A 13,299-nucleotide genomic window follows, 5' to 3' on the forward strand; every position below is an offset into this window, starting at 1 on the left:
GTATTTCGACATTTTCAAGAGCGAAAAAAATCACGATGTCATATGAAACTTGAAATGTTTGATATTGGATATTGTTGACAGATGACAATACGCCAATTAGCAGAAATGGTAAGTTCCGACAGTGCCTACAAGTGTGCCTACTGGTCGCTAGATGGCAATACCGGTTTCATATGTATACACCTGGTATAAGCAAACGATTTTCCAACTTAACCAATATATACGATTAATTTTTAATTAATCCTTTAATAGTTACATTTTCAGATGAAGATAAATAGTTTTTAACAGAAAAAATTAATTTTCAACATAGCTGTAAAATTGTCAAACAATCAGATGAATTTTCGACCATGAAAATTAATGATCTACAAAATACATGAATTTTCAACGAAATTATTTAATTTTAAAGTCAAAAGGACGAATTATCTATAAAAAGTTAAATGTTTTACGCGAAAAATATCAGATTTCAATCAAAGAGTTAAACTTTCAACCAAATAGTTAAATTTTCAACCATAATTAAAAAACCTTGTTACAAAAAAACGTATTTTTTTTACAAAGTAGTTCAACTCTGTAATGTAATTTTTAATCAGAAGGTATAAATTTTCCATTGAACAATTTAATTTCTACAAAGAAAGAAGAATTTTTAACAAAATAGTTATAATTTCAACAAAATAATTAATTTTTCAATCAAATAATGGAGTTATTATTTAAAAGAGATGAATTCCAAAATCGCCAATTTCTTTCAAATGCGGATCAAGATATGAATAAGGCTATTATAATATAACATATTTATAATATTATCATCAATAATATGCGTATATATTTACATACTATAATAGTATTAATGTTTATATAATTTATATTTCATACTTTAAATAACGTAACCTCAAAATATAAGCATATAAAGAGGCGCGCGAAGTATGCAAATCATGAGAGTCGCACAGCAGCAAAATCTGGAAATATTAAAATCTCAATCTCTTCATTTTATTTCAAAGGAGATAGAGATATAAATAGAACCAACGAAGTTTTCCGACTGGCAATCGTGCACCTTCGAGTTTTCAAATTCAGATGAGGAGAAATGGCTTGCGCGCGCAACCCAGTCATTTACATCGTCTCCTACTATATTCACACGGCCATAGATCTGTGATAGTATTAGACCACGTCTCGTTTTCAGTCTGGGATCACGGTTCGAGCTCAGTGACTTTGGCACATTTGGCACATGCGCACTTAGCCGCCGGACCACCATGAAACTTTACGTCAGCTACAAGAAACTTCACGCCCGCTACACATAAGCGCTTTCGTCATTAAATATTTACGAGGCGGAAAGGTGAAAATGATAAAGGAAAACGTTAGAAATTTGAAAAGGAAATAAGAAAAAAAGGGAAACGGGAAATTTGGAAGAAGGATAAAGGGAACAGGGTGATAGGATAGGTAATTAAAAAAAATTGATCAAAGAAAATTTGTAAACCTCTTCGAGACAAACAACTGTGTGCATTATATTTGATCAAAAATGCCTTTCTTACAACATCATCCATACTCTTCAGGCCTTAAAACGTACACAGAAGGTAAATCGAATCGACTAATTTTTTTTTTAATTTTGCGTGTTGGCAGAAAGCGAATAAGACTGTCAGAAACAGTATTAAAAACCATTTCTTCTAAATCAGCACGTCCCAAAACGTCGAATTTTTATTAAATCGACATCACTTAATTTTCACAAGAAATCAATACCTTCCATTTGAGATGAGAATTTCATCATTATAATGATCATAATAAAAAAATTTTAATTCTATAATTGTCCATCAAGAGTAACCTCGCCAATGACAACGTTGTTATCTCACATGTATGTGAGATAACGTCTTCTTATATATATATTTGTACTCTGATGATGCAATGGAATATTTCTTAGATCCAGTTGTTAACCAAATTATTAACTGTAGAAATAATTGGTTTTCTCTCCACTTTGCGAAAATGAGCATGTGCTATACTTTCTTTCTCACTTTGGCAGTCATCTTCAATTCTATTGGTGAATATAATAATATATCAATAATACTGCTTGTAAATTCTTGCACGAATATATCTACTTGTCAGGCCTGTGCAACGAACTTAAAGTCCCCGTTTCCAGCTTTTGATCATACAGTAGCCATTTGTGTATTTAAACTCTAAAATCCAGAGATTTTTTTTACTGTATAATTTTTTTCGCGTCTGATTTTTGTATAGGAAAGACTCATGCTATTATTTAAATTTAAAACCAACGATTCTGGATTACAACTAGTCGTCTCATTTTAGTACTAGTTGAGAGCACATAAAAAATAAAGACGTCATAGGTATACGTGGCCATTACATGCCTACAGAACTATGTATGGAAATTATAAAAACAATTCTACAAACTGATTTTGAACTGAAAATAACTCCCGGTAAGAAGCTATGCTCTCGCAAATCACACTCTGGACGTAACACCCTTGCAGCAGGTATGGGACCATCTGCTTTAAGAAATTATGATACATACGTCAATTCTTCACACCAACTGTGAGTTTATCTACGAAACATGATTTAACTAATGTCCTAGGTGTAAAAACACATCTTCTTCAAGAAATATGGTTTTTGCAGTATTTTTGGCTCGGTGGAGGGGAATTTGATTGTCAAACCTGGAGCATTGGTTCAACCTTGCGTACTCAATGATCCTAGTCCAGGGATTCTTAAAAATTGTGAAAAAGAGAAGTCTCCAATGGAGACGCGTGTTTTATTCCTTCAATCTCATGTCTTTGATGAACCCACTACATCCCTGCTATTTACCGGAACCTGATAGACGAGATAAGGTGATCCAAACGTGCGCAAGAGAGAGCCGGTTTGAGGGTCATCGGAATTCCGCAGTTTATCATTCCGCACTATAAAAAGCAACAAGGAAGAAGACGATAAGGAGTAGCTCAGAGAACTCAGATTTGCCGTAAAGGCTATTGAATCCACCCCGAAAGCTCATATAAAATGAAGTCTTAGTTTATAAAAATTACACTTTCTCGACGGAGCTGTGTTTTTCAAACCTGAGGCTATAGTACAATCTTGTATCAAATATGAATCCACCTCAAGGATCTTAATGTACTGCGAAAACCAGGCTTTTATAGAGAAGTCTTGTCTCCTTACACCTAGGGCATGTGCTTGATCGCATGTCTTTGAGGCACCTACTCTAGGGACACGAAAATACTAAATAAACCAGACCTCCTTGTAGATAATGTGTTATTGGCACCTGGTGCAGGAGTTGAATGACAGAACTACAAGAAACAGATTAATTTCATTTGAAGATTCGTTTCAAACTTAAGGCCATGTGACGAGAGGGTCACGTGACCAAACCTGGTCTTCAATTTTTCTTTCTCAACTTACGTCTAAATGAAATGAGGTATCGCTATAAAAGTTTGGGAAATGAGAGAGGAGGTAATAAAGTCCATGTCTCTGCTTTGTTCTGGTGGAAATTTTGAGAAAAATTTTTTTTGAAGAAAACACCAGTGGAAGTTTTCTTTCCCAACTTACGTCCACGTGGAATGAGATATCGTGTTGAAAATTTGGCACGATAAATAGAAGGCATGCAAGTATGTGTCTCTGGTCTTAAATAATTAGAATAATGAAAGAAGTTTTTTTTTAATTTCTATTTTGGAGAAATACCGATTGTGCTGTCGTCAAACCCTGCAAGCAATTTGCAATGTTGTCAATGGGCTAGTTATGAGGTTTATATGCATGAAAATGGGGCAAAACAACAAAAATTGCTCACGAACATTATGCACAAATAAGGCAAAAACTAATGTTTGCACTTGAAATGCAAAAAAAAAATATTTGGTCTGACATACGTATCAGTCTGGTATCAGCTGTGTCAAAGCAGCACTAGCGCAGCGAGTAAACAACTTCGAAATTCGGGGGGTCTGTGGATAAAACAGATTGCATGATTACCGTCAGAGAATGTTAAAGTCAATCTTCTGCTGTAAAACGTAAATGTGTCCGTCGATAATCATTATTTGCATGAATAAACTTTTTTTTTCTTCCAACTATTTGAAAGGCCACAAGCGATCCTTTAATATTTATTAACATTTCCCGAAAAAAATTTCCGCGTTATTTAAACTTTTATTTTTCAATATGGGTGAAAAAATATTGATCTTAGGGCTGACTTGATCAGCTGTTATACTCATTACGTGGCCTTAATGCTTTCGAAGGAAATACTGTTTTCACAGTTGATGCAGTAACTGGCAGCGACGTAGCCAGGATTTTTTTCGGCATGGGCTTCAGTTTTTTCGGACGGGGCTGCGGTTTGATGCTTAGGCAAAGAGTGGGGCAACAGAAAATTTAATAATGAAGATACTCAGTTTCTGGAAATTAGATGAGAGCAATCTTTAAGGGAATAGCTTAATTGTTAAACAAAATTAATTACTTTTTAATAAGAAATACTGAAGTTTTAACCAATTAGTTCAATCTTAAACCTACAAAGAAATTTTCTAGACAACAATCGATTTTTTTTTTAAATCAAAATAATAATGTTTTAAACATTTAATTAATAGTATATTATGCATCTAGGGAAGGAAGTGAAACTTTTTCAACATGTATGCGTTTTCATTACGAATTGCAGGAAAACATACATATTCCGTTTAGAATAAAGGAACCATGATTTGCGGCGATTTTATGGCCAATTCATGGTTATTTACCGTGACGTGCCAAAAAAATTTTAAAACTGTCTATAAATTTCCGGGACTTTGTGCAAATTTTTGGCCATTCATTGTAATTTCACGTGAAAATATGATAACTGGCCGAATAAAAATACTTCGACTTGTGTTCGACTTGAATTTCCCCCAATGAAGAGATGCTGTAGTTGAAAATATCGACTTGAGCATGTCTCAATTTTGAAACGGAGTCAGACATCAATTCATGTCTTGGAGACAAGTTTTTATGTATTGAAGACATAAATTTATCTCTTGACTCGAATTTTTGTGACTCCAACACGTACGGTTTATAACTTATACTTGTTTAACGATCATACCCAAAATGTTGTTTGTTTTCACGAATTTCTAACAGCTTGGAAGATCCTTCTAGAAAGTGAAGCATCTTTACTCGGGGGACCATTATTTACCCCAAATTCAATTTCAATTATTTTGATAAATTTGCGAAAATTTTTTTGTGATTTATGGTATTATTATCGAAAATTTATAGTTAATTAACATATGTTATCCGAAATACGACTTAAAAATTTGGATGAAATTTCGGAAATTTTTGGTAATTTACAGTAATTTGAATACGGTAATGCGAGCTTCATAGTTATATCATTTCCATTATTCACATATGAAGTCACTTTTGACTCCCTAGAGAGTCAAAATTAGAGTTTCAGTCCTGCTTCATGTGCCTCGGAAAGGGCTAAAATCATGCATGAGGCATACAAAAAAATATTAACTACTTTCTCAGGAAAATAATAATAATTTTATCAAATGTTTTCTAAATTTTTTAAAGGAAATGTGACATACGGTGTTCCAGTTATAAAATATTATCAGTAAATTTAAAATACTTACTTATATAGGGGCCCGCTAATGCGGGTTTTCGCGCTCGATAATTTATTTTTATGACACATGCATGATTTCAGCCTTTTTCGAAGCCTATGAAGTGGGGCTAAAGCTTTACTTTTTACTCATTACCCTAAATATAAAAGACCGAAAATTTACATAAATTTCTAAAAATTTATATACATTTCCAAATTGAATTTTGTGTAATTTACCCATAAATTACCTGTATTCTTACCGAAAATTTCATAAATTTCCGAAAATTAACAAAAAGGTTTTAAATTTCCGGTAATATAACTATAAATCACCAAAACTCTTATCGATTCACGGAAATTTATAAGAAATATTTAAAATTAAATGTTGGGCAATTTATGATAAGTCACCATATTTAACTGTAAAATACCATAAAAATTTCCATAAAGTTCCGAAATTTTTTAATCAAAAAATGTTAGATCCTTTTTTGGGCGAACAACTTTGGTCTTATTATTTTTTTTCGTACGTTGTTTGGCTTTCAATATTAATTTTCATTTGTTTTATTTTATTTTGAAAATTCTATAACTCCGCTAATTTGCTTTTATTAAGAAAAGTGTTTCAGATAGATTTTTAAGGCTGTTTTTACACCAAAATAAAAGCTACGCATTCTACATAAAAATGATAAATAACAAATGTGTAGTTCTTTTTTGGACGAACAAATTTTGTCTGATTTTTTTCGATGCTTGTGTTACTTGTCCAAAATTTCATTTTTTCATTTTTAATGATCTTTTTAACGAATAAAACTAAAACTGCGCATGCTATCAAAAACGTATTTATAACAAATTTGTAGATCTTTTTTGGATGCACAATTTTTATTGCATTTATCATTTTTCGTATCTTGCATGGTTTGACCGCAAAATGGAAGTTTTTGTTGTTTTTTGTGTACTCAAAATTTGAATTTTCGATTGCCCAGAAAAATTAAAAAATTAGTTACCAGATTCTTGTAGGGTATTCAAAACACAACCTTTTTTTCTCCGAATTTCTCAAACCATGCGTTGTTTGACACACACAAAGGCACACTCGTAAAAACTTGTTTTTCATATTCAGGGGGTTTCAAAACGTGGATGTTTGACAAAAACAGGGAGCGTGCGATCACATTTTACACACATCTTATGCCTTCTCTGATGCGAATGTAAAATGGAAATCAATCTTATATTTCTGCTTACAGACAGCAGTTCACAGTCCGACCGGAATCTCCGTAGCAAACGTAATCCGGGTCCTTCTTCTTCTGGCAGTCAACATACGCCTGATCTGACTTCTACAGAGGAAAATCCTTTTCGTACCAGGTCCAGGTCTCCTACTAGCAGGCCTTCTTCTATTGAAGTACTTGGATGTTCATTTGGACAACTTGGCTATATGCGGCTAATTCCCCGCACAAATGAGAGCCTTAGATTCGAATTTCGAAGTTACACTTTTCCAGCTGGTATACCTATTAGTTGGAGAGCAGATGGCACGAAAATTAGTAGCGTGCAACCTCAAGAACATATTGTATTATCAACATCCAATGGTGAAGTGTTTGCAATATTAGCGAATAGCGGGAGTCTATCTGCAATATGTAAGTCACAAAGACGTTATCCGAGAGTAAAACTAAACATGATAAGCGGCGTAATTGATTACTTGACCCCAGATGAAATTAGGGATTGTCCAGTGGGCAGAAATCATCCCCTCTTTCCACATAATTTTGTTAAAGCTTTCTCAAATTATGATTCGCTACAGTTTAAATGGAATTCGCATGGAGAACGTATTCCTACCTCTTCTTCTTCTTCTGCGAGACAACATTCACCTGACCGGACTTCTACTCCTGAGGAGTCTCTTAGCCGTGAAAGGTCCAAGTCTCCTCCTATCAGATCTCCATCTGGTCAAGTGCTAGGATATACAATGGAACAACTAGGATATGTTCGACTTATTCCACGCTCAAATCAGAACCAGCGATTTGAATTTCGAAGATACGTTTTTCCCACCAATAAACCAATTCGAATGATAATAGATCTGACCACCTATGTATTTAGGCAAACCCGAGAATATATTGTATTATCGACATCCAATGGTGACGTTTTTGCAATATTGGATGACAGTGGAAATCTTCGTGGAATATATAGGACAGGCAGGGCTCATTCGCGAGTTAAAATAAATATTATAAGTGGCGCAGTTCATGATATGACTCCGGATGAAAGGACGGAATGTGCAGTGGGCAAAAGTTGCCCAATGTTCCCAAACAGATTTATTAGAGCATGCTCAGATTACGATTCGCTACAGTTCAAATGGAATTCTAATGGTGAACCTACTTCTTATACTTCTTCTTCTAGCCAGCAAATTTCACCTCGCCGGACTTCTGAAGAGCCCCCTCTCGATGCCAGGTCCAGCTCTCTACCGGGCAGGCCTCCCTCTCATGAAGTACTTGGATATCCACTTGCCAAACTTGGATATATTCGTCTTATTCCAGTGACAAATCCGAACCGGCAATTTGAATTTCGAAGATACGTTTTTCCTGCTACTAAAGGAATTTGCTTGAAGTTAGGACGTAGTAAATATATGCCCGTGCCAACCCGAGAACATATTGTATTATCAACATCTAATGGAGAAGCTTTTGCAATGCTGGAGTATACTGGGATTCTTCGGGGAACATATCAGGACAATAGGAATCATTCGAGAATTAAAATAAACATGATAAGCGGTGAAGTTGAAATTATGACCGAATATGAAATGAAGGAATGTCATGTAGGCAAATTTTATCCAATCTTCCCGCGTTGGTTTAATAAAGTTGTTTCAAATGAAGATTCTCTACAGTATGCGTATCATTAATTCAAATCAGAAAAGATAAACTAAAATGTAGTATTTTTTGTAATTACTGAGGAGTAAAAATTAAAATGAAAGATTAAAATTCCAATGCATTTTGGTTATCAAGGCTTCTTTTCTCTTATCTTTGAATAGTCCCGACAAGGTCTTTTAAATTTGTTCTCTTTTGAATATTCCAAACTCAGAGAGTTACACGATTTTCAATTTTAAGACCTGAGTTTTTAAAACACCATATCATCTGCACCGCTAACAGAATTTTGATGACTTTTGCAGCTGTAGCATATAATTTATAGGGATTTAAATGCAAATCAGAAACAGACAAAAATTTGAAAATTTAGAAAAAAAATCAAGCCAAAATTTGTTTAGTTAATTTTGCGCGCAAAAACGTATAGTGATTTTTTTTATATAAATATTTCGATTAACTATCATTTTTGGCATCGACAGAAAAATTAAGACACTTTTGAATATTCGAAGATATCAATTTTTCATTGCAAAAAGAATGGCTGACAAGTGATATTACTTGTAACAACAAAATTATAATACCAAATAAAATTGCAATATTATTATTGATTTATAATCCTATTTAATGTCTGAGAGTAAAATAATGTACAGAATTCCTGGAAATAAAAGCAAGAATCCAAGGAACAAATTTGGAGAACCTATTGAAATTTAAAAAAAAGATTTTGAAACATTTTTATCTGAAAAATAAAATAAAATAATTTTCCTTCTTGTAAAAAAATAAAAACGAGGAAAGAATAATGAGAAGGCAACCAACCAAATCCCCTTTTTACTCTTTTTTATTTCTTTCGTCTTTCTTATTTTTATTATTATCAAATCACCGCAAAAAAACTTCTGTATAAAATATGCAATAGCGTTTCCGCACTCATAAAGCACCCTTATCAAGATAAAAAATTAATTAGTAAATAAAGAAATAAAAAATATAAAAATATAAAATAAAAATATCATGGTCTTCTAGATAATTTTTCTGGCGTATTTCTTTAATAAAAAGTCCGATGGATTTTTAGAAATATGTTAAAACCGCAAACTTTGGCAATACTTCCTGTTAAATACCACAATCAAAATTGTAAAAATTTGCTGTATTTCCGATTTTATTTTATAGGTCTTGACCATGTTTTTCCTAGTGCAGTTTTGCCACTAAAAAGTTTTCAAGTTCCTCGAAAATGGCATCTGTTCAAAAAGGTTTGAATAATGAAAAAAAAGAAGTAAATTATTATTGAATGTTGTACTTTAGATATTAAATAATATCCAGCGTACGCATGATTAATTCTACCCTTAATACGGTTGTTTTTCGTGCACGCACTCTACATGCACGCGTGCGACAAGTAAGGTGAAATCTTCAGTACTTGGACAAAACGAAAATTCAGACCTGTACTTATAGACTGAAAAGTAAATCATAATAATTAATTAAGAAATATGACATCGAAAAAAATGGAATTGGCACTGGTAGTACTATTGTCAGTGACATACTAGAGTTTTGTAATCATTTTTACATAATTTCATATAAACCATTAAGTTTAAATTTTACCTCAAGCCCTACTAGAGCGAGGAAGTTTTCTTTATATTTTTATTTTTTTTTGTAATTGCATAAATATAATCATAATTAGTGCAATTCATTCAGATGTATAAGCGATGGTATTATTTTATAATTTTGATCTGACTAAGCAATATTCCCAGTACAATATTTTGACGAAAATATTTGTTTTATCCAAATGAGGTGTCCATGTATACTTTTGATGATAGTAGTAGTTGGCAAAGCACCGCATTAGCGTCTATTTCCAGTGCATAGGTACTGATATATAAAGGTAGTACATGGACACATACTTTGGCCAATTCTTTAAAATAATTTTCATTATAGAATTGTTGAAGAAGTGCTTTATGGTGATCAGGCTGCGAAATGATCATGAATATTAACTTATTCAAGGTTAAAATATCTAAAAAATACTTTCGCACCTTATTGCAACTTAACCTCAAAATTTACAATCTGAGTTTCTGGTAAGAAGACTCAGAAAAAAACGTGCTCTAAAAGAAACAGCTAAACATAAGAAGAATAAAAAAAAACAGGTGGCCGAGGATCTTTAAGAAAAAAGAAGGGGTATTAAAAAAAGTATAGTGTTGAAGCATGCGAGCTCCCTTCATGCAATCGGTAAGGGACATGCTCGACGCCAAGCTACTCACGATTTTGTGGTATCAAAAAGTACGCTTTTTTTTAAATAAAAGAATTAGGTAGCACTTGAGTTTAGAAAGGGCCCAAATGGTATATTGAGTGCAAACGTTGAGAGGAAGTTCAAGCTGTGGATAATATTCTGAGCAGATAATTTTTATCCGATGAACACTTAAAAACTCTTCGATTTCGTGTAAATGATTTTCTTTTGTGATAAAGCAAAAGCTGAAGCCCCTTTCAAAAAACAATCGTCGTGGGATGTAAGGGTACCTTGATTTCCTGCAGAGACCCAGCACCGCGTGAAGGTGGGGTTCAGCTAAGAGATGTGGAAGGCAACATAAAGAAATTCGATGGTGACAATTTAGTTGTTACGATAAATCATTGGATCACGCACATCAGCAAGTGCAATAGTACACGTAAAAGTAATTCGAAAAGGAGGTAAAAAGGTCGAAGGAACACTTTAGAAATGCTGATAAATTCGTCACCAGTCAGCTAGACAACGTCAGTGATGTTCACTTGATGAGTTACGACATTTACAAGAAGATAGTGTTACCTTTTCGTAGAAAAGGAGGCGATCCTAGAGTTTGCATTGATTATCGCGAAAATAATAAAAAAGTAATTCGAGATCATTTTCCGTTGCCTGTTATCGATAATCAATTGAACAAATTTTCATTAAGCACGACATTTTTAGCACGATTGATTTAAAAAAAGTAAATTTTATCTCGTAGACATAGAAGAAGGAAGCTGAAAGTATGCCTCTTCTGTGACGTCCAAAGGACAGTACGAGTTTCAGAAATTACCATTCGGTTTATGTAATTCACCTGCTGTTTTTCAGATATATATTAAGTTTATTTTTAAAGAATTACTTCACGAAGGAATTGTACTTGTTTATTCAGAAGATGTTGCAATTATTGCAAAAAATTAAGACGAAGCGATAAAGAATTAAGGAAGTGTATTAAAATTAGTAGAGTCCTATTCACTTGTGAATAATTGCAAGAAATGTAGAATTTCCAAGATATGTCCAGAAAACAGATAAGGAGGTTCCGTTATAAAGAAATTACTTGAGAAATGAACCTACGAAGATTCCGTAACAGAGAAAGAGAGGGTTATTTTGTCGCGAGAGAGTCGGTAAGAAGTTCTTCGTGGTACCCAAAAAAATGCAGTGTGCAATTATCTCGCAATCTCATGAAATAGGCCATTTCGGACAGAAGTAAAAGCATTGTATTTTCAGAAGCGTTGAGTTTCTGGGCGTGGGATACTATACAATCTCAAAAACTGATGTTGCTACGTAGACTTTCTGACTCCTTACCAGTATATTCCCGCACATTCTCGTTTTCTGCGAAGTTGCATTGCTTATATTCAAACAGTGGTCAGAGCCAACCACTGATTTTTAACATAGGTTCTCCGTAATTTGTGTATCTTCTGGTTCTAGAGGAACAGAAAGCACTATTCAATAAAATTGACAATGCTGCGAACGAGTAGCGCCTAAGGAAAATTTTTCTCAGCAATAACTGAAATCAAGGCTTGGAAATTTATGAGGAATCTGGGGAGGTGCCGTCACAATGCATAATGCAGTATAGTCTACAATCTAAAAAACTTCGAAGAAACTGGAAAAATTGCTTATGACTGCACGGTCTACATTTTTGAGAATCTTTCCGGATATTTTGTATCAGGTGACGCTTCCACTATTACTATAAATCAGCCTGCGGCTGCTAATAATTTTTACAATGCTTTGAATGCATTGAAATGTCTTTAGAATAATAATACAATTCTTATTATTGAGTATTTCAAAACATGTAACGAATTACGTGAGATAAGATCTGATTTTTATAAATGGAATGTTAAAAATAGTGTAAAAATGAAAATTTCTAACCAACTCGAATTCAAGCAGTAGACGCAATGAAACTGAATCAAAAGCAATCAGATAGTAAGATAAAACAGTACAAGCTACAAGATCAGAAGCCCACTGTTCATGCGTATAAAACGAATGAAAAATTCTTTTTTCCTTTTTGTAAAGGTGATCATGAAATCATAAATGCCATTGTATCAGCCCAGGTTGTAAATGTCAAACCAGTACAATTTTCACCATCAATCAACTAGTCGTGTAATCATGACAGATTTTCACGCTATGTAAATGTACGAATACTCAAAATGTTTGTTTTTGGGGCACTGACAATCCACAATTGTTCTTCGAGGTTCCTTTACATTCACCAAAAGTTACTTCTTGGTGCGGTGTTTGTTCAGATAGGATCATTGGACCTTACTTCTGCGAGAAAGACCGCAGCGCGACGGTAACGGTCAAGCGGCCGCGATATCGGGAAATGATTCCACAACTTTTAGCGCCGGAACTCAAGAAAAATGACGTAGTTGACTATTGGTATCAGTACGATGGCGCGACTTGCCATACCGCCGGTGGAACGATGAATTTATTGAAGAAAATGTTCCCGAACTGCTTGATTTCGAATAGGGGCGATTACGACTAGCCGTCACAATCTCCTAATTTGTCGTCTCAGGACTTTTTCCTATGAGGCTACTTAAAAAGTAAGGTTGATGCCAATAAACCTGAAACTCTCGAGCAACTCATGGGTAACATACTCGAAGAAGTCGCTGGAATCGGACCGGGCACACTTAAAAAAGTGATGAGAAACGCCGGAAAAAGAGCTGATTTATGCGTGGCTGCTGGCGGTGGTCACTTACCAGACATTGTTCTCAAAAAGTGAAAAAGTAGAAACATGTAAAACAAGAACAAAAATAATGATCGATTTCTTT

Source organism: Belonocnema kinseyi, chromosome 1, assembly GCF_010883055.1.
Source record: "Belonocnema kinseyi isolate 2016_QV_RU_SX_M_011 chromosome 1, B_treatae_v1, whole genome shotgun sequence".
NCBI classification, from domain to species: Eukaryota; Metazoa; Arthropoda; class Insecta; order Hymenoptera; family Cynipidae; genus Belonocnema; species Belonocnema kinseyi.